Below are 21,328 nucleotides of genomic sequence, written 5' to 3'. Positions count from 1 at the left end.
ATTACATATCTTATGTTTCATATACGCCCAAAAAGTCTCATAAAAATTTTAACTTCTGAGATGGTTGCCTTTACATCCTACTCTTTCCAAGATGTACTTATTAGATATGCATTGAGCATGTCCAAGTGACAGCATCTCTATCCTTTCTGATCCGTATAGTAATCAAATTTGGCTGTTGGCTACACCTCCTCCTCAGCCCACCTCCCAGAAGAAATAATAAGGTATTTAAGGGTAAACAGTGTAGCTAGTCTTGCTATGTAGAAATTAACTGCCACTCCTAGATCTGAAGAGGAGAGTGCAACTACCAGAGCCTCTCTCTCAGAGGTTCTGAGAGAGAGTTACAGCAGTGGGAGAGCCAGAGCTGTGGCCCTGGGAGAGAGGAACTCAGACACTGGCAAACCATGACCTGGACGAGAGAGAGCCGGGGAAACATTACCCTCCTCACACCCTCTATCTCCTGCCAGCGCCACTCATTGGTTGAACCCAGCCTTGCTTGAGGCCAAGAGGGCAAAGGGAGCCCTGGTGCAGTAGGTCATAGGAGTCAGCCTTCTGGCACAGAACAGGGCAGTGAAAGGTGGCAAGTGCATCTGGAGAGACAAATGGGGACTATCCAGAGTCACCAGGGATATTAGTTTACTCATCAGGGATGTAAGTATAGGAAGCCCAAGTCGGGTAGTAATATCCTTCACTGAACACTAAATTTCATCAGTCTACAGAGCATAGTGATTGAAATCTATCGAAAACAAGTTCAGAAATGCTGTAGTGGTATTTGACTGTCTTATTCTGTCCAAATAGTTTTGTTTATTCCTGGCATCCTAATGCTCAGAAGAAACCCTATAGGAGGGCCAAAGACACCTACAGGGAAGAAACGACATTGGTCTAGTTTATGGAACCTCTTCCCTGCAATGTCTGATTAAGCCCATTTGTTTGAGAATTAAAATCTTAGATCACTAATCACTTTGTTAAACTGTAAAGGACATCAGAGTGTAAGAGAACATGTTCTAGACTTGGAAACAGGAATTTTGGACTCTATTCTCAATTCTGCCTTAGTTTTTTCAGCTATAACATAAGGATGATATGTTCAGACACATCTAGCCCATATGATATTTTGTAAGGATCTAATCATTTGATTCTAATGAGATAATTGGAAAGCATATTTAAAAGGGTAAAGTAAGAAATGTAAGACCGCTCTCTCATTTCGTCCCAGCTTACCCGTCCCCCTCCCCGTGTCCTCAGGTCCATTCTCTACGTCTGCATCTTTATTCCTGTCCTGCCCCTAGGTTTATCAGAACCTTTTTTTTTTTTTTTTTAGATTCCATTTATATGTGTTAGCATATGGTATTTGTTTTTCTCTTTTTGACTTACTTCATTCTGTATGACAGACTCTATGTCCATCTACCTCACTACAAATAACTCAATTTCATTTCTTATTATGGCTGAGTAATATTCCATTGTACATATGTGCCACATCTTTTTTATCCATTCATCTGTCAATGGACACTTAGGTTGCTTCCATGTCCTGGCTACTATAATAGTGCTGCAATGAACACTGTGATACATGACTCTTTTTGAATTATGCTTTTCTCAGGGTATATGCCCAGTAGTGGGATTGCTGGGTCATATCATAGTTCTGTTTTTAGAACTAATACTCTTCTCCAAAGTGGCTGTATCAATTTACATTCCCACCAACAGTGCAAGAGGGCTCCTTTTCTCCACACCCTATCGAGCATTTATATTTTGTAGATTTTTTGATGATGGCCATTCAGACTGCTGTGAGGTGATACCTCATTGTAGTTTAGATTTGAATTTCTCTAATGATTAGGGATGTTGAGCACCCTTTCATGTGTTTGTGTGCAATCTGTATATCATCTTTGGAGAAATGTCTGCTTAGGTCTTTGGCCCATTTTTAGATTGGGTTGTTTGTTTTTTTTTGATCTTGAGCTGCATGAACTGCTTGTAAATTTTGGAGATTAATCCTTTGTCAGTTGCTTCATTTGCAAATATTTTCTCCCATTCTGAGGGTTGTCTTTTTGTCTTGTTTATGGTTTCCTTTGCTGTGCAAAAGCTTTTAAGTTTCATTAGGTCCCATTTGTTTATTTTTGTTTTTATTTCCATTTCTCTAGGAGGTGGGTCAAAAAGGATGTTGCTGTGATTTAAGTCATCAAGTGTTCTGCCTGTGTTTTCCTCTAAGAGCTTTATAGTGTCTGACCTTACATTTAGGTCTTTAATCCATTTTTAGTTTATTCTTGTATATGATGTTAGGGAGTGTTCTAATTTCATTCTTTTACATGTAGCTCTCCAGTTTTCCCAGCACCACTTATTGAAGAGGCTGTCTTTTCTCCATTGTATATTCTTGTCTCCTTTATCAAAGATAAGGTGACCATACGTGCCTGGGTTTATCTCTGGGCTTTCTTTCCTGTTGCATTGATCTATATTTCTATTTTTGTGCCAGTACCATACTGTCTTGATTACTGTAGCTTTGTAGTATAGTCGGAAGTCAGGGAGCCTGATTGCTCCAGCTCCATGTTTCTTTCTCAAGATTGCTTTGGCTCTTAGGGGTCTTTTGGATTTCCATACAAACTGTGAAATTTTTTGTTCTACTTCTGTGAAAAATGCCATTGGTAGTTTGATAGGTATTGAATTGAATCTGTAGATTGCTTTGGGTATTAGAGTCATTTTCACAATGTTGATTTTTCCAATCCAAGAATATGGTATATCTCTCCATCTGTTTGCATCATCTTTAATTTCTTTCATTAGTGTCTTATAGTTTTCTGCATACAGGCCTTTTGTCTCCTTAGGTAGGTTTATTCCTAGGTATTTTATTTTTTTTTGTTGCAGTGGTAAATGGGAGTGTTTCCTTAATTTCTCTTTCAGATTTTTCATCTGTAGTGTATAGGAATGCAAGAGATTTCTGTGCATTAATTTTATATCCTTCTACTTTGCCAAATTCATTGATTAGCTCTAGTAGTTTTCTGGTAGCATCTTTAGGATTCTCTATGTATAGGATCATGTCATCTGCAAACAATGACAGTTTTATTACTTCTTTTTTTTCAATTTGGATTCCTTTTATTTCTTTTTCTTCTCTGATTGCTGTAGCTAAAACTTCCAAAACTATGTTGAATAATAGCAGTGAGAGTGGGCAACCATGTCTTGTTCCTGGTCTTAGAGGAAATGGTTTCAGTTTTTGACCATTGAGAACCATGTTGGCTGTGGGTTTGTCATATAGGGCCTTTATTGTGTTGAGGTAGGTTCCCTCTATGCCTACACTCTGGAGAGTTTTTATCATAAATAGGTGTTGAATTTTGTCAAAAGATTTTTCTGCATCTGCTGAGATGATCTTATGGTTTTTCTCCTTCAGTTTGTTAATATGGTGTATCCCATTGATTGATTTGCATATATTGAAGAATCCTTGCATTCCTGGGAAAAGCCCCACTTGATCATGGTGTATGATCTTTTAATGTGTTGGATTTTGTTTGCTAGCATTTTGTTGAGGATTTTTGCATCTATGTTCCTTGGTGATATTGGCCTGTAGTTTTCTTTTTTTGTGACATCTTTGTCTGGTTTTGGTGTCAGAGTGATGGTGGTCTCGTGGAATGAGTTTGGCAGTGTTCCTCCCTCTGCTATATTTTGGAAGAGTTTGAGAAGGATAGGTGTTAGCTCTTCTCTAAATGGAAACAACCAAGTTTATTCTTTAGAGATTGCCTCAAAATAATCAGGATCGGGCTTCCCTGGTGGCGCAGTGGTTGAGAGTCCGCCTGCCGATGCAGGGGACACGGGTTCGTGCCCCGGTTCGGGAGGATCCCACATGCCACGGAGCGGCTGGGCCCGTGAGCCATGGCCGCTGAGCCTGCGTGTCCGGAGCCTGTGCTCTGCAACGGGAGAGGCCACAACAGTGAAAGGCCCACGTACAGGGGGAAAAAAAAAAAAAAAAAAAAAAATCAGGATCAAGCATTCATGTATGTATCAATAGGAATATAACAATATTAATTGCTTCTTGTAGCAACCTTGCGAGGTTGTATAATTTAATGCAGAATTATATGGAAATAATTTAATGGAAAATGATATGAAAGATATGAAAATATAAAATGAAATAGATGTGCTTTCTCTCTAGCAAGTGAAGCCAAAATTTACTTCCAAGTCACCTCGTCTCTTTACGCGTGGCTGTTGATATGAGCTTCCTCCTTGGTTGCTACCTGTGCACCTACCACAGTATCTGGCATATAGGGCATATAGTAGGTTCTTTTTAAATTATATTTGAATGAAGAGAAGAGCCCTTATTACTGCCTTTGTTTCATCTCAAGAGTAACATACACTGATGGGACCATTATGTCAGTTTGAGTGTCTCAACAGTGGCACTATTGACATTTTAGGCTGGATAATTCTTCGTTGGGGGAAAGGGGGGCTGATCTGTGCATAGAAGGATGTTTAACAGCATCCTTGGCCTCTACTCACTAGATGCCTGCCAATCCTGACAATTAATAATGTCTCCAGACACTGTCAGTTGTCCTCTGTGGGCAGTTCCTCCCCTTTTTAGAAACCGCTGATGTAGAACAATTTGGCAATAATCATGTACTGCCTTAGGAATATTTACAACTTTTGATGTAGCAATTCCAGATCGCCCTAAGGAAATTTTTATGGGTATGTGCAAAGATTTGTCTATATGAATACTTACCACAGTCTTATTTATAATAGTGTAAACATATCAACCCAAACATCCAACTAGAGGGCTGGATAAATAGACTATGATACATATAAAATGGAATATTTAATCAGAGGAAATTGCTCACAAACTATTAAGTGAGCAAAGCATATTTAGAAAACAATAGCACCCCAGTTTTCTTAACAGTAACAACAAAAGCATGAGATAAGGGGTTGAGTTTACAATCAGACAGACTGGATTCAATTCCCAGTTCTACCACCTAAAAGTTATATCATATTTCACTTCTCCAGTTGTTAGTTTCTGCAATCCTAAAGTGGGAATATTGATTCCTATCTTAAAAGGTTGTTCTCAGAGTTAAATAAAATTATATATGAAAAGTTTAACATTCTGTTTGTTACCTTTTGAAGACTCAGTGAAAAGTAATTGCAATAGCGCCTGCGGAAAGGCTGTAAGGTGATAAGCCAAAACATTAATAGAGGTGATCTCAGAGTGGTGGGCTTACTTTTCTCTTCTCTTTTGTGTTTTCTATTTATTTTTCTGAAATTTCCACATATGTATTAATTAATAGAGTAACTGTAGTTGCTTTAATAGATACACCTCCTAAGCTCGGTGGCGCACAGTGGTAACACAACAGAAGCTTATTTCTCACTCTTCCTAAGCTCAGCAAAGTCTTCCTGATTGATGGGTAGCTCTCCTCCAAGAAGGGATTCTTTCCTTCCTAGGTCTTCACTCCTTCAAGATGGGGCTTCCAAGGTTGCCCTCAGCATCAACATCTTTTCAGCAGATGAGGGGAGAAAGAAATGGACAAATGAAGCAGGAGGACTTTGTGGGTCAGGTCTGGAAATGGCACATATCATTTTCTGCTCCCATTTCATTGATTTTCTAGACTCTAGAACTCAGGCAGGTAGCCATACCTAACTGCAGGAAGGCTGGAAAATGTGTAGCCTTGTCCCAAAGTGGCTCCCAGCCTCAGATCCCATCTAACTAATTCATGCAGCTCAAAGTGCAGGACCTTCCAGTGGGGAGCCGTCTCCTCTAGTGGATCCTCCTGGTTTTCACAGGCTGGGATTCATGTACATGATTAATTGCCTACAACAAGATTTGAGAGGGAAAATCAGCTGGGCTTTGGAAAAGGGGGAGAAGATTCTTGCTGTTTTATTTGACGTTGTTGAGAATGGATTCAAGAATAGGACTCTGCAGGCAGGAAGTTTGCTAAGGAGGTTGTTGCCTCTAAGCTCGAAGGTCTGAGGGTTAAAAGGTCAAGGAGTGGGGCCAAACCTACCTATGTAATTTGTGGGACCCAGAGAAAAATCAAAATTGGGGTCTTGGCAGAGATCAGGGAAGTCAGTCTCCCCAGGCCAGCCACCAGATTGCAGTCTCTGTGCCAGAACATGCTCTCTGTCCCTGGATCATGGTTGGGTGAGAGGCCACGGCAGAGTTGCTTACTGAGCGTACCGAGATGCTGTCAGCCTGGTGGGGACAGCCAGCATGTTGTTTCACCCTGAGACATTTCAGGGCTCTTGACCTTCCCAGTATCCATGCCCGTGACCTCACTGGGAATGGAGAGCAACATCAGAATGTGGGCACCCGCCCCCATCACATCACCCGTCAACCAGACCCTGTTGCAGCCCTGGATAGAGGAAGTAGAGGTCATGGGGCTGGGGCAGGGAGTGGGAGGCTGAGAAACCATCAGGTAGCTGGATGGTGTGTGAGCCCCTGGAGCATGTTCCATCTGACTTAACCTACAAAACAAATTCAACTTAAACTTCAAGTGGCGGGACAGGAAGGGGGGCTTCTCAGCATGGGGTACTGTGACTACACTGGATGCTCATCCATAAAGCCATTTTGGGGTGGCACCTATACTTTGACTTTAAGAATAAACAATGAGGATGGCAAACTCCCCATGAAAGTTTTTTTCCCACCTACTTCAGTAGCACTTTGCCCATATGACGCTTGCTATTTATTCAATTTTTGGTAATTTCAATTTTGGCTCACCTGTCTTTCTCTCCATTAAGCTGTGAGCTCCTTGAGGGCAGATGCTATGACTTTCTTAGCTTTGTAGCACCCCGTGTGTGGCCCAATGCCTAGCTCGTAGTAGTTGGGTACTCAACAGATACTTGTTGCGTAAATAAATGAGAAAAAGGAATGTAATTGAGAATTTGGTCACAAGGGCAAGTGGCCTAGGTACTAGTACCAGGTTACAGGTCAGATTAAGACCAGGGGTTTAGCTAATGATGCTGAACTAGGCTACTTATAGGCCAAGGGTCCTTTCATTGTCCTAAGCAGAGGGAAGGATTGGGTTCCCAGGTCAAGTGTCAGGTACAGGGCTCTAGTGGTCCAGGCTCTGAAAGTTAGAGAGATGAAGGCACAAGGAGCCAAGCATTTCATCTATTATCAGTAAAAAAGAGGAATTAGCAGAGTTGGGAGGATAAGTGAAAGAGAAAAAGGATACCAACTATGACAGCAGTCCCAGGGCTTTGAGAAAATAGTGATTATGTAGTTAATAATGGCAGCGTTGGAACAAAGAGGATATTGTCTACTTTTCATATGTTTATTTAAATGGCAGTAGTGATGTCTTTTAGGCAAGGCAGGTGATTCGCTAGGGAGAGTATAAAAGGTCAGACTGGGAGCTCTCTGATTTCTGGAGTGGTAATTTAAACGAAATTCATGCATGTAGAGAGCCCAGCACCAAGCCTTTGATGAAAGCAATGCACTACCACTACCACCATTTCCATTTCTCCCCCAAGAACCAGAAGTATTAATATTTATGTTTCTCTAGTCTGTACTTGTTTCCAGGAAGCATCCTCCAAGATTGTCAGATTCTTTTTTGGACTCTAGATATTTTAATTTGCATTATCTATCATTACCTTAGAAAAGATTCAGTCCTTTGAGAAGTATGTAATTCTTCAAAAGTCATCTGTGACCAATTGTGTTAAACTGTTAAATGACATTCCCACAGACAGTTATCACAATTGTTACCACTTCAAAGTTCAATGGAATGATACTGTCAACAAGTGCATTTACCTAACATAGTTCAGAATCTTCTGAACCACTGGCTTGCCCCAGCCTCTTTCCTTTTCCTCTGTCTTCCTCTTTTTTCCTTTCCTCTCTCATTTCTTTGTCTTATGCTTTCCATTTCCTCTTTTCTGACATTCCGCACCTGTCTTCCTTTTTTGTAACTGCTTCCCTTTGTGCCTCCCAAATTTCCCTCTCTTTTCCCCCTCCCTTTCCTATTCTCCCCCAGCCATCCTTCGAATTGGCTATCTCTCTTTTTCCTTATTCTTTCTTCTCTTTTCCATGTCTTCTTCTTGCCTTCTGTGATATTACTGACTTGAACATAAAGCAGATATAACATGAAAATAAGTTTTAGTTATAATTTCCAAATCAAAGTTTAAAATCTCGTAGACCTACCTCAGAAAACAATTGAGTTTCTTTTTTACGTCCATGTGGCCCGTGATTAGTATCTCTCTTTTAAATTTTAAAATTGGGTACATGGAATATTTGTCTTTCTTTTAAAACACACAAATTTTAATTACATTTCAAACTGTTAACCCATGTGGCCCATGGTTGTAATTTAGTTCCTATAGGTGAATGCCTTGCAATGTGAAAAAGACCTTGCCCCTGAAGTATTGTACATTCTAAGTAGAACAAGTGACAGGGAAATTGGTATTTAAACACTTGGTATACAATATCCAGGCTTTTATTAAAGTGAGAACAATGCTAAATATTATTTCTTTGGTATTTCTCTTAGCCTAGTATCCACCAGGAATTCTTAGCAACAGTGACACAGAAGTTACCATGCCAGCAGTTCTCAGGCTGATTGATTATTTGAGGTTTTGCCTCTGTTAACCTAAAGTTCCTGCTGGTGAATGTCCTCTTCAGGGTATTTTTTTTTCTTTTGTTCCTTTTCCTTTTGTAGGCAGAAAAGAAATATTTTCCATCTTCCTGAATCCACTAGGAAGCATGTGGGATTTAATCACCTCTTATTATATTGCTTCTCCCCCAATGTACTAACACTCTGAAACTTGCTTAATCATTTGTAAAATTTAGCCACAGGACTTGCTGCTGCCCTTCTGTGACAATCCATCACAGGGAAGGTCCACCAAACTTTATAAGCTGTGTGACTCTGTTTCCTAGAGTTGATGTTTTCTCTTGACTGAAAACCACATTGAACCTTAACATCTGTATCTTGCTTCCTCCTTTCTAGCAGAACGTAATACCTGGCTTGTGTGTGGAAGTGTTCTTTTTTAAATTGTCATTCCAGCTTTATGAAAGATAATTTTTTTCCCATCCTTGATAAAGGAAGCCATTCATTAGAATGTGTTTCCAATTCTCAAATTCTGTATAAATGTACAAAGCTAAAGAATAGGGCAGTTTTTCAATATTTGAAATAGGAAAATTTGACTAAATGAGCATTAGACTACTTTTTTTTCCTTTCTTTTCCTCCATGCCTGTCACCTTTGATAAACCACTGTTTGCCTAAGGAGACATATATAATAAGATATCTATAATAATTATTATTACAAGAGAAATATTAATTTGTCCATTGTTTGGTGTTCTCTTTGCAGAAATTCCATCTTTAAGTTCCTTAGTCAGTGCATTTGGAACTAAAAGTAATGTTTCCTATATTTGAATATTAATTTGAGCCTGGTATTTTTTCAGGATTATCTCATGTGATCTTCATAATAATCTGATGAGAAGGGGGGGAGTGCATGTTATCTTCTCCCTTTTTTAGATTAGGAAACAAGCACTGAGGCCTTTTCCCGAGACCACATGGCCATAAGTGTTAGACTTAGGATTCTCTATTCCTCTATCACTGTTTCTTCTACTCTTGGCTTTGAGAAGACCCAGTAAACAACATCTCTCTTTCCTACCCTGATCTGACGTAGATGAGAAATAAGACAAAAGAGGAAATGGGACATCAAAATATCACATTTACAATTTACTAAGCAGATGCTGGAGTATGAGCTTATAATACCTCCAAAATTAAATAGCCCTACACTCCCAGATATAGAAAAAGCTGGATGCCTACAGTCCTCCCCACAAGAGAGGCCCATCCCTTTGAAACGTACAGCATTGAGGAACAGAGCAGAGGCATGCTTCCTGTGGGCAGAAGATTAAGAGGAAGAAGGGGTTGGCAATGCATGCCCAATTAGTCTCCCTAGTACCCTAATAAGGTAACTCACCCTACCTCCTTGGGGAGGAGGAAGGAGACGGTACAAAGGCTGGCGAGCTTAAGGGAGATCTCTCCTCATGAAATCCAAAGAAGGAGGAAAGAGTTGTTCCTCCTCTCACATATGCCATGCCATCTCTCAAATAGATTGTCATATCTGAAACACTGAGAGCACTCTGTCCTTCACCACCTTGACCTGCAACATTCTCCTGTCCCTATCTTATCTTCCTTATCCTCAGTTACCCAAGCCAGAAACCTAGCTGTCATCTTTGATTCCTTCCTTTATTCACCTACCATACTCAATCTATCAGAAAGTCCTTTTGATTCAGTCTTTAAAACAGATCTCAAGTCCATCCATTTTTCTCCATCTCTCCTGCCACAACTCCACTCCAAGTCCCCATTTTCTTTCTCCTAGATGATTGAATCTGCCTCATAATGGGTCTAATTCCACTCTTAGCCATTTCCCACAGAGAATGTTTATGAGGCAACAAGGAGCCCAAGCAATGGATAGGAAAGTGGGACCAGATTTTTCGAGAGACGTGTTATCCTAGTTACCTTCACTTTGAAGGCAAAGAACCATAGAATACCTATGAGCAGGAGAGGGACACAGATCTGGGCTGCCCTGCACTCATCACCCTTGGGAACTTGGGCAGATGCCCTGCTCTCTGTGCACCTCAGAACCTTCATATGTAACATGAGAGAGCTGGGAAAATGATTTCTGAGAGTCTTCAAGCTCTAAAATTTAATCTTAATTACGGAATCGAAGAGCAGAAACCTAACAAAACAATACTGGGTATGAGTTGTAAAATTAACAGTTTTGTAATAAGGCATGCTTAGTTTTGAATAAGACTCATGTCTGAGCCACTTGTAGTGTTACCAGTGGCTGCTCCAGAATGTTACAGGAGGGGCTCAGGACTGCCACCTGGCTGGCAATATAGTCTAGGGGACTTGTAATAAAGCTCTATTTGTATAGCTACACCTTATCTTTACATATCTTTGGGAAGGCTGGAGATAAGCCATTCCTTGGTATTGTCACTGGGTGATATCTTTAGGAAAGAAATGATTTGGGTTCAGGATTGCATTCTGGGTCTTCCCATTAACTGCAATAGAGGAGATAGCCAACTATTATGTAATAGGATCTGAGTCTCTTCATCTCCAAATCAGAAATCAAAGAAAGTTTTTCTGCATAATTATTCCAATCTAAGGACATTAATGAGTCCACAGGAACAAGATATGCCCTAGACAGAGGAACAGTGGGTAAAAAATATCAGGCAATGATCTTTCCCCCAAACTAACAGCTTCACAACCTATAATTCTACTATCATAGCTTAATTTCCCTCAGTATTTCTGGTTTTTCCAACTGTGAGAATCTCCAAACATCTCTGAGAGCCCATCAGCTGTGAACAAGTTAATTAGCAGTTAACATGAACAGAAATGAATTGACCACTTGGTAAGAACAATAATGGGACCAGGATAGGTTCAAGGACTGAGAAGAGTAAAGAAAAGCTACCAAGGAACCAACGACGCCCAGACTAGTTCAGCTTTGCCAAAGACAAACCATGTTTAAGTCATGTCTGCCTGACTTCAATGGGGGCAATTAAGAGCCTTCCTCTAGACATCCTCTAACCTTCTAACTCTATGACTTTATCATTCTGAAGTTCTGACCCCAATTCTTACATTATGAAAACAAACAAGAAATTTAAGTAGAAAGAAAGCATTGATGATTCTTTTCAGAGGTCAATCACCTTTTCAACATATTTCTATATATTTGTTAGACAAATGCTCCAGAATTATACTGTAAGGTTTATAATAAAATCTTCCAAAAATGCCTCTTCATGTGGAGTAAACCTGATAAACAAGATAACAAGTAAACAAGATAATGGCACAAGAAAAGACTTCTGCTAGTAAAACTTCATCCTTACATTTTATAGTCCTTAAAGTACCAACTGCTAATAGAATTTTTCAATTAACACACAGGCAAAGAACTCATTTTCAACTGGACTAAGCAAACCAAAGAAAAATTAATATGCTATATTCTAGGCACTATGCTAAGATTTAGTTATCTCATTTAATCCTCACAAAGCTCTGTGAGATAGGTATCATTACTTTCCACATTTTACATGTGAAGAAACTGGATTTTGGGAGGTTTAGTAAGTTGCCAAGGTTTACAAAGCTAGTAAATGGCAGAGCCAGGATCCAAGCCCAGGTTGTCTAACTTTGTCAAGACTGCACACTTTTACTACTATGGGAGATATTAAGGATTATACTCATGTCTTGTTCAGGTATTCAAGGTTGTAATAGTCCTGCCCATGAAAGAAGATGGCTCCTTGACAGAATAGGAAGTTCAAAAATCTATTAGAATGCCTTTCAGAAGGTGTGTTAGCAATTTACATCCATTGACGTGAGGAGTTGTTGATTATTTACAAGCAAAGATCGCAGGAATTGTATCATGTTTGGAGAGTTTGGGGCACGATGACTCAGGAAACTTCACTGTATGCAGTATAACCCATTAATGCCTGTGAAGGCAGAGTAATAAAAGTAGTAAGAGCTAACATTTATAAGACACTTACTGTTTGCCAGGTATTGTCTTAAGCACTTTACATACTTCACGCAACAATTTTGTAAGGTAGGTCTATTATCAATCTATTGCACAGTTGAAGTAACTGAGGTACAGAGAGGTTAAGCAACCTCCCCACGATCACACTGCTAATAAGTTGGAGAGCCAGGGTTTGATCCCAGAATGTTTGGGGCCACAATTTGTGTTCTTGAGAACCACTACCTGCAGCCTCTGTTGTGGTGTGTAAACAATGAGTAATGAGCTATTCAACATCTTTTCATAATGCCCTTTACCAAAGTTGTGAGACAACTTTGACATGGACTACACAGTTGATATTTCTGGAAGCTGGGTTGTGAGTGTACAACATGGATAGTTCCTTTAAAGATGAAAGGTTTGAAAAACATCACAACTGCTTAGTACCTAAACCTACCAAGAAAATCTGTTTACATCATTAGGATTTAACGGGAGGAAATCGTTAAGAGATTTCCTGTGATATTTGAGAGATATTGATAATTTTTAAGGCAGAGATAGAATTATTCTCTGAAGATCTTATAATTGCATATATCCATTGTAGAGTAAGAGATGTACACTTGTTTCCAAGAAAAGATCTGGAGCTCTGGAGTATATAAGCAAGCCAATTATCCTAGAATAAATTGCTGTGAAACTTTTTGGAAACTATAGGTGAACTGTAAGTAAGGCATTGGAGTTAATAGCCATAACAGTGATTTATTGATTCATCAGCTTTTTCCTGTTTGGCTAGAGGGGAAGTCCTTTGGGGGCATTTGTTGCTTTAGTCATGGGTTTGTTTGATTGCTGGGGACAGACACCCGATGAAGCAATCAGAAATAATAAGTGGGGTGAGAGATAACATCCCAGAAATAACATATAGGGAAATATCACTGAACTCAAGACAGGAAGTAAGTCAAGCCTTGTGGGGACAGAACTTGGGAATTGGAGAGTTCCTAATGCTTCTAGTCTGATTCCTGTTCTGTATTCTGAATGTGGTTGTATATTTGTGTGGAACTTGATTTATAAAATGCTTCAACCTACACTATCTCAATTCATCCTTACTGCTGTGAAAGGTAGGAATCATTATCCTCATTTAAAAAAGTGAAGAAACTGAGGCTTAGAAAAATTAAATGGACCAGAATTTTGGAGCTAAACAGTAGCAGAGCTGGGATAGGGAATTTAGGACTTCTGTCATCACATCCAGCATTTTTCACATTTCCCGAGAACTTCCTATATGACTGTGATCATGAGAGGTTTAACTCAGGGGAATATATGAGGAAATCACACATTGTACTTGCATATCATCCTTCTGTTTTTGGAAAATAAAATCAAATTGGGATTCTAGCTTCACTTTCTTTGGTCATTTCATCTTTTCTGTGAAATGGGCTGCACCTGGGGAAAGATATTTGCAATTCGTGGTGTGCCTATTCTTCATGAAACAAGAGCTTCAAGCTTTTGGGAGGCTTACTTGATTCTTCTGTGTTTTCCTTCTACGGAAGTCAACCTTTGCTAATATATTTAATTATAGACTAGAAAAAAATGTGACCGTGGTGTTGAGCTGGCCAGCAAGAAGAATGACAAACAGTATTAACTTCTGACTCTGTTCTAGTACATTAAATTGAACGTAAACTATTGTTTATTACCACTGACAGATCTCTTTATGGTTTTGGAGCTGCATTTAACAACATGGGCAGTGGCCCGGAGCACAAATGGCTAACTCTTCAAAGTAACATAGTATGGTAAAAAAATGCCCAAGCTTTAGACTCAAGCATCTCTGAGTTATTCACACTTTAGCACAGTTATTGGTAAATTACTTACACGATGTAAGTTAGTTACCTTTTAGCCTCAGGTTCCTTGTGTGTATAATGGGGCCAGTCATATTCACTTTGCATGGCTGTTGTGAATATTATATGAATGTAAAACACCTGGCCCAGATACTGGGTCCATGGTAGGCTCTTGGTAAATGATAGCCATCATTCTTATTATCTGAAGAATCGCTTAGCTCCATTATTACCTCAATTCCTTTACAATTTAAACAGATCGCAAGGCTCATTTAGTACCTCTGTTAAAGGCTAACCTAGCACATGCAGTGCTGGAGTAATTGGTATGACACTGTCTACTGTATGCTTGTCTGATGACTTAGAAGGCCAAGGTTGAAAGTCAAAGTCATGGATTGCCTGCTGCTGCAAAGCCAGATTGTGTTACTGTTCTCTCTTCAAGTTTAGTGTCAGTAAAATCCTGACTTGATTTATATATATACTTAGCACTGCAGGATTTGGCTAATATCTTGAATTTAGTGTGAAGGGAGTGGTTGTGGAGAAATTTCCTAAGGAATTCATGCTATTTATAAGGCATCAATGTGAATCATCTGCCCATGACAGATACTGTCTGTGAGGAAAATAGTATTGGTTCTTATCAAAAAGCATGCCATTCCTTAAATTCCACTTCACAAATGCGCACTGAGTACCTAATATCAGCCAGGTATGATTGTAATAGTGTAAGGCCACATTGCACGAACCACAACCAGAAATTGTCTCTATGACAATACATTAGAATCTATGTCTAAAGGCTTATAATTCATCCTTATACTGTAAAAGAAAAAAAAGCTATAAAATCTTTTTTTCCAGCATCTTTAAGATGCTACTCACCACCCACGCCCAAGGGGAGCAGTATCCCAGTTTCTCATCACAGGAATTTGTTTCAGGAGTTGCTTTCCACCATTTTGTGCCTCCCACCAAATGCTGTGAGTGTCCCAGTCTTCTTCTTGATACAGTGTACCTAGATTGTTCCTCTCTTAATTGCCCCTCTGATTGCTTTTTTTTTTTTTAATGTTTGTCGTTTGTTTATTTATTTGGCCGTTCCACAGGGCTTGTGGGATCCTAGTTCCCTGACCAGGGATCGAACCCGTGACCTCGGCAGTGAAAGCGCAGAGTCCCAATCACTGGACTGCCAGGGAATTCCTGATTGACTGCTTTTTACAAGCACCTCTCACTTTTCTGATTTGGCCTTTTTTTCAAATGCTACCTCTGTTCGCCACCCTTTTCCACCTTTTGACCTCTCAAAAGCACATGATACCCATCCCTGCACCTAACCAAGGCTTCTGCTGTACCACATACTGATCCGGAGCCAGTGTCCTGAGCCCTCAGTTGACTGTTAGAGGAGACAGGAATAGAGCTCAGGCTTCCTGTCATGACCCATCAGAAGCACTTACCTTTCCTTGGGAATTTATTAAGAAACCTTGGCCAAGATGTATTGATTTTTGCATGATCAACCCATGGAAGATTATTTTAATTGTGGTAATTCCTTCTCATGATGGCTTTAAGGAGATGGTATTGTCTCAGATTATTACTGCAGCAAGTACACCTCTAAGCCAGTTACTTGCAAAAATATGGGTTATAAGAATTATTTCTCATCTGCTTTTATCTCAGTTGAATTTAAGGAATTTGTGGCTAGGGAATTTACAAGCTGTCATGATCCTATTTCATGCAAGAGGCCAATCTGAAAAGATGGTATCAAATGCTAAGGGCGACCTTGGGTGGATTGTTGGAGATGACAGGTCAAGGAGATTAAGGAGGTTTCTGTTCCTCAGTATGTCACTCTATGTCCTACAATGGAATCAATCAGGATGAATTATTAAGGGCCTTAAGACCTCTATTGAGGCTAAATTTAGGAGCATAAGACAAAAAACAACAGAGAAAATTTTATTCCACCTGTCTTTGCTAGCTGCTGTGGATCTGGACCAAAGTTGGTTCAAGTTTTTCTAATAAGATTCAGACCACGTGCCATATAAAATCTGAGTACACAGTGTGGATTTGGAAAATTAAGCAGTCGTTTGTTAGTATCCAGGCTCAGTCACTTATTGCCCGTGGCCTTGGGTGCATTGCTTAACTGCTTTTTGCCTCAGTTTCTGTATATGTAAAATCTCTACCATGCAACTCCGATGGTATTCTTCCCAGTTGACAAGAGCAAAGCCATTAAAGGCATTAGAGTCTTCTCTCATTGGTGTTTTGGGTATATTTTCTTGGTACCCTGAACATTAAAATAGAGATTGGTGTTATGACTGCTTGGAAGTTCTGGAGTCCAATGTTGGTGAATTGTTTGGATATTTTTACCCCTAGTTGCCTGCTCCAGTGATTTAGTATGAGGTTGATATAGAGCAGTTTTGCAGGAAGAAGCTATGTCTTGCTTGGTTACAGTCTTCTTGCTCTAACTGTTGTTTTTTAAAAACTTCTATGTGACATAATAATAACTTTAGAGACTTCAGAGCAGAATATCTTATATAATTTTAGGATTTTAAAATCATTTTTCTATTCTGAATATTACTTAACAAAATCACATACTGAGGCCCACTGTGGAGAGTGGAAGATATATCATCTAAAACTGATTACCTGTACTTTAATATCTTCTAATATGCATACAAGTTGTTAATTTTGATTAGCCACTTACTCTTTAAAATTGCATTTGTAGAAATTTCTGTTACATCTTTTATAATATAAAATAGATAAAACATATAACTAGTGTGGATTTTATTTAATTCTATGTATCTTCAGAATTATTGCATATTTATGTGATATGTGAAGCCAGCTGAGCCTCTAGAAGAAAACTACCCTCTCTACCCATTGTCCCCTTTGCTCACAAAAGAAAGCATGCTCATCACCCTGATCCCTATAGAAACATAAAAAAATAATAGTAATATTTATACCATTTCTTTAAAATTTTTTCAAAAGAAAGCAAAAACTTCTTATGTGGGAAAATTATTTTTGTGTGGTCATGTAAAGCTTTTGTCAGATGATAAATATGGGTCTTATAAGAAACTTATGTTCAAGGGAGTCCTTGAATTCACAGGCAGGTACAGCTATTTGTATTGTGACATGTAGGGGGATAATGCTTGAAATTTTGTCTTTTCTTAGAGAAGAGGATATAGAGCAGGTAAACTGGACAGATAGTAGTTCAAAAGCAGAATTAAGTGCTTTGGTACCTTGACAGTGACATCTGTCATACAAAGGATTATGGAAAAACTGGAGAACTATTGCCACATGGACTTAAATATTGGCTTGTGCCACTTTTGAAAAAATTTTTTTTGCGTGTGAAGATAGCTCATTGTAAGTTTTATCCAGTTAGAGGTTAATATTTCTTTGGAGAAATGACATAGGTTGAAAAAATTCTGATTGCTTATTACTATCAATCTGTATTTGTTGATTAGATTATTAACTTAAAATTACGTATCAGTAGTATCAAAGTCATAAAAGTTAATTGGGACAGAACAATGTGGAAAGAACTGTAGAGAAGGAAAGCAGTTCTGTTTAGTAGATTATCTGTAATATATGGTAATGTCAACACACTAAAAGAACGAGAAAAGTAAACAAATTGAGGTGTGTAATTCTCCGAATAAACATTCCATTTTAGTACCAGTAACTCAATGGAGTAAAGTTTTAGTTCCCATTAACACAGTGAGAGCTGGGTTGTTAACTGCTCATGTACGTTGCTAAAGCATACCCCTTGTACCCCTGCAAATTAAAGTAAAAGCAAAACGAGTGCTGAACATATTGGCAATGGCAAGAGCTTTGGATCTTCAGTTTTCATTGTATTGTCCATTGCCTTTATTGAAAATTATGAAATGTATTACATATCCAAAGGGCAGAAAATATACACGTACAGAGTAAAGAATAATTACAAACTGGACATCCTTCTGATTACTCCAGGTTAAAACATAAAACATTGCCATTACCCTAGAAGTTGTCTGCTGCCCCTTCACAACTTTACTGTCCTCTGTCTTGAGCCCTACCCCTGTTATCACCATCCTGTAATTATTCCCTTGCTTTTTTTGTTTTTATGGCTTTGCCACCTATGTATGTTTTCCTATACGATATGCAATTTTATTTTCTCTGTCTTTGAACTTTGTATAAATGGAATCATTCTATGTACAATCTTCTGTTTCTTGCTTTTTCTGCCCACCATTATGTTTTTGAGATTAATTCATGTTGAAATGCATAGTAATACTATCCACTGCTGTATAATATCTCTTTGAATAAATATATCACAATTTAGGGCTTCCCTGGTGGCGCAGTGGTTGGGAGTCCGCCTGCCGATGCAGGGGACACGGGTTTGTGCCCTGGTCCGGGAAGATCCCACATGCCGCGGAGCGGCTGGGCCCATGAGCCATGGCCGCTGAGCCTGCGCGTCCGGAGCCTGTGCTCCGTGATGGGAGAGGCCACAACAGTGAGAGGCGCACATACCGCCAAAAAAAAAAAATCACAATTTATCCATTTTATCATTGATAGACTTTTGAGTTATTTGTAGGGTTTGTTGTTGCTGTTGTTTTTGCTGTTACAAATAATGCTGCTATAAGCATTTTGTACATGTCTCCTGGTTTACTTTTGTGGTATGTTGAGTAATGGCTTCTCAAAGATGTCCACATTGTAAACTTCAGAATCTGTGAATATCTTACCTCATAAGACAAGAGGGACTTTGAAGAAGTGATTCAGCTAAGGATATTGATATGGAGAGATTATTCTGAATTATCTGGGTGGGTTCAGTGTAGTAACAAGGGTCCTTACAATAGGGAGGCAGGAGGGCCAGAGTTTGGAAGATGCTGCCCTGCTTTGAAATTCAGTTGAAGATGGAGAATTGGTCCATGAACCAAGGAATGCAGTCTGCCTACAGAAGCTAGAAAAGGCAAGGGACTGAATTCTCCCCTAGAGCCTCCAGAAGAGATGCAGCCCTACCGACCTTGATTTTTAGGACCTCTGACCTCCTGAACTGTAAGAGAATAAATTTGTGCTGTTTTAAGGCACTAAATTTGTGTTTATTTGCTAAGGCAGCAATAGGCAACTAATATACTTGAGTGAGGGTTTCTTTGGAGCATATATATAGAAATAGAATTTGGGGAGTCATATTTTATGCACATGTCAAAATTACTGTTAATGACAAACTCTTTCCCAAAGTAGGGCTGACCAGTTACACTCCTTCTAGTGATGTGTTGGTTTCTGTTGCTCCACATTCTTAGTATGCCTTTTTCTTACTGATTTGTAGGAGTTCTTAAAATATATGCATGTATCTTTCTAACACCCCTTACTGGTTATATATATTTCAAACATCTTCTTCTCTATTGCTTGCATTTCATTTTTAATCATGAGCTCAAGTTCTTAATTTTAATGCAATTTATCAATCTTCTCATTAAATTTTGCATTATTTGCTTCTTTTTTTTAATTTTAAGAAATAAAAGGTTATAAAGAAAAGCATTCTAGGGACTCCCCTGGTGGCGTGGTGGTTAAGAATCTGCCTTCCAATGCAGGGGATGTGGGTTTGATCCCTGGTCAGGGAACTAGATCCCACATGCATTCTGCAACTAAGGAGACCGCCTGCCACAACTAAGACCCTTCTGCAACTAAGGAGCCCGAGAGCTACAACTAAGGAGCCTGCCTGCTGCAACTAAGACCTGGTGCAACCAAATAAATCAGAAAAAAAAGAAAGCATTCTATATCATCTTTAGAAAATTTTATAATTTGGTATTCCATATGAAGTATTTAATCTAATGCAGTTCATTTTTGTGTTAGAATAGGGATACAACTTTTTATTTTCTTTTTGGATAAACAATTGACATAGTGTCATTTCCATATATAAGTAGTTTTCCATATTAGCATGGGTTTGTTACTAGACTCTCTATTCTTCTTTTGATCTATTAGTCTATGCCTGTACCAGTATCACACTGATTTAATTTCCATAACTTACAGTAAATCTTTGTATCTAGGAGGGGGGAGCTCCCAACCCCACCCCACATTTTGCTCTTCAGGAGTGTCTTGGCTTTTGTTGGCCCTTTATTTCATGTAAATTTTAGAATCATCTTGTTGAGTTTCACATGCACATAATACACAGTCTGATAGAAATTTTACTTGAATTGCACTGACATTGTAGATCAATCATGGAGAGAATTATGATATGCTTTATGATGTTCAGTCTTTCCACCCAATAATATGATAGATCTTCCTAGTTATTTATTTGTTCTTTAATATCTTCTAATAAAGTTTTTTAGTTTTCTCTTTAGAAGACTTACACCTTCCTTATTTTAAACTAGGTATTTTTAAATGTTTATTGCTATTTTAAATTGTATCTTTAAAAAACTTTACAATTTTAGCCAATTGTTGTGGGTCTCTAGAAATGCAATTTACTTTTGTATATTGATTTTGAATCTAACATCCTTCTTTTCTTTAAACATTTTAACCATTTTAAAAATTGAAGTATAGTTAATTAACATCCTTCTTACTAATTTAAATTTTTACTTTTTATTTTTCGCTTGCTAATACTTTATTGAAGATTTAAACATTTTTTTATTGAAGTATAGTTGATGTACAATATTATAAGTTATAGTTGGACAATATAGTGATTTGTAATTTTTAAAGGTTATACTCCATTTATAGTTATTATAGAATTTTGGCTATATTCCCTGTGCTGTATAATATATCCTTATAGTTTATTTTATACATAATAGTTTGTACCTCTTAATCTCCTACCCTTCTCCCTCCCCACTGGTAACCACTAGTTTATTCTCTATATCTGTGTCTGCTTCTTTTTTGTTATATTCACTAGTTTGTTGTATTTTTTAGATTCTGCATATAAGTGATATCATACATTATTTGTCTTTCTCTGCCTGACTTATTTCACTTAGCATAATACCCTCCAAATTCATCCATGTTGTTGCAAATGGCAAAATTTTCTTCTATTTTATGGCCGAGTAGTATTCCATTGCATGCGCGCGTGCACACACACACACACACACACACACTTCTTTATCCATTCATCTGTTGATGGATACTTAGATTGCTTCCATATCTTGGCAATTGTAAATAATGCCGCTATGAACATCGGGTTGAAATTTTTACTTTTTAAAAATCCTTTTCCCTCGTGACATAGATACCTAAAAGTAAACTTT

At 38.5% G+C, this 21,328-nt stretch overlaps 1 protein-coding gene across 7 annotated transcripts in view; it reads left to right on the top strand.

Annotated features, from left to right (window-relative positions):
* Positions 1 to 21,328, top strand: part of PDE11A (phosphodiesterase 11A) — a 466,258-nt gene that overhangs the window by 55,226 nt on the left and 389,704 nt on the right. Inside the window, exon 1 of one of the 7 annotated variants that reach the window (XM_079923543.1) lies at positions 19,033 to 19,160. The exons of the other annotated variants lie outside the window; for them this stretch is intronic. The gene's annotated coding sequence lies outside the window, so the exon portion shown is untranslated. Of the gene's footprint in view, positions 1 to 19,032; positions 19,161 to 21,328 lie in introns of those variants that run through there. 7 annotated transcript variants of the gene reach the window in all.

This window comes from Stenella coeruleoalba (genome assembly GCF_951394435.1).
Source record: "Stenella coeruleoalba genome assembly, chromosome: 6".
Classification (NCBI taxonomy): Eukaryota; Metazoa; Chordata; class Mammalia; order Artiodactyla; family Delphinidae; genus Stenella; species Stenella coeruleoalba.
The sequence above is the reverse complement of the archived record's forward strand: the minus strand, read 5'-3'. Positions and strand labels throughout refer to the sequence as shown.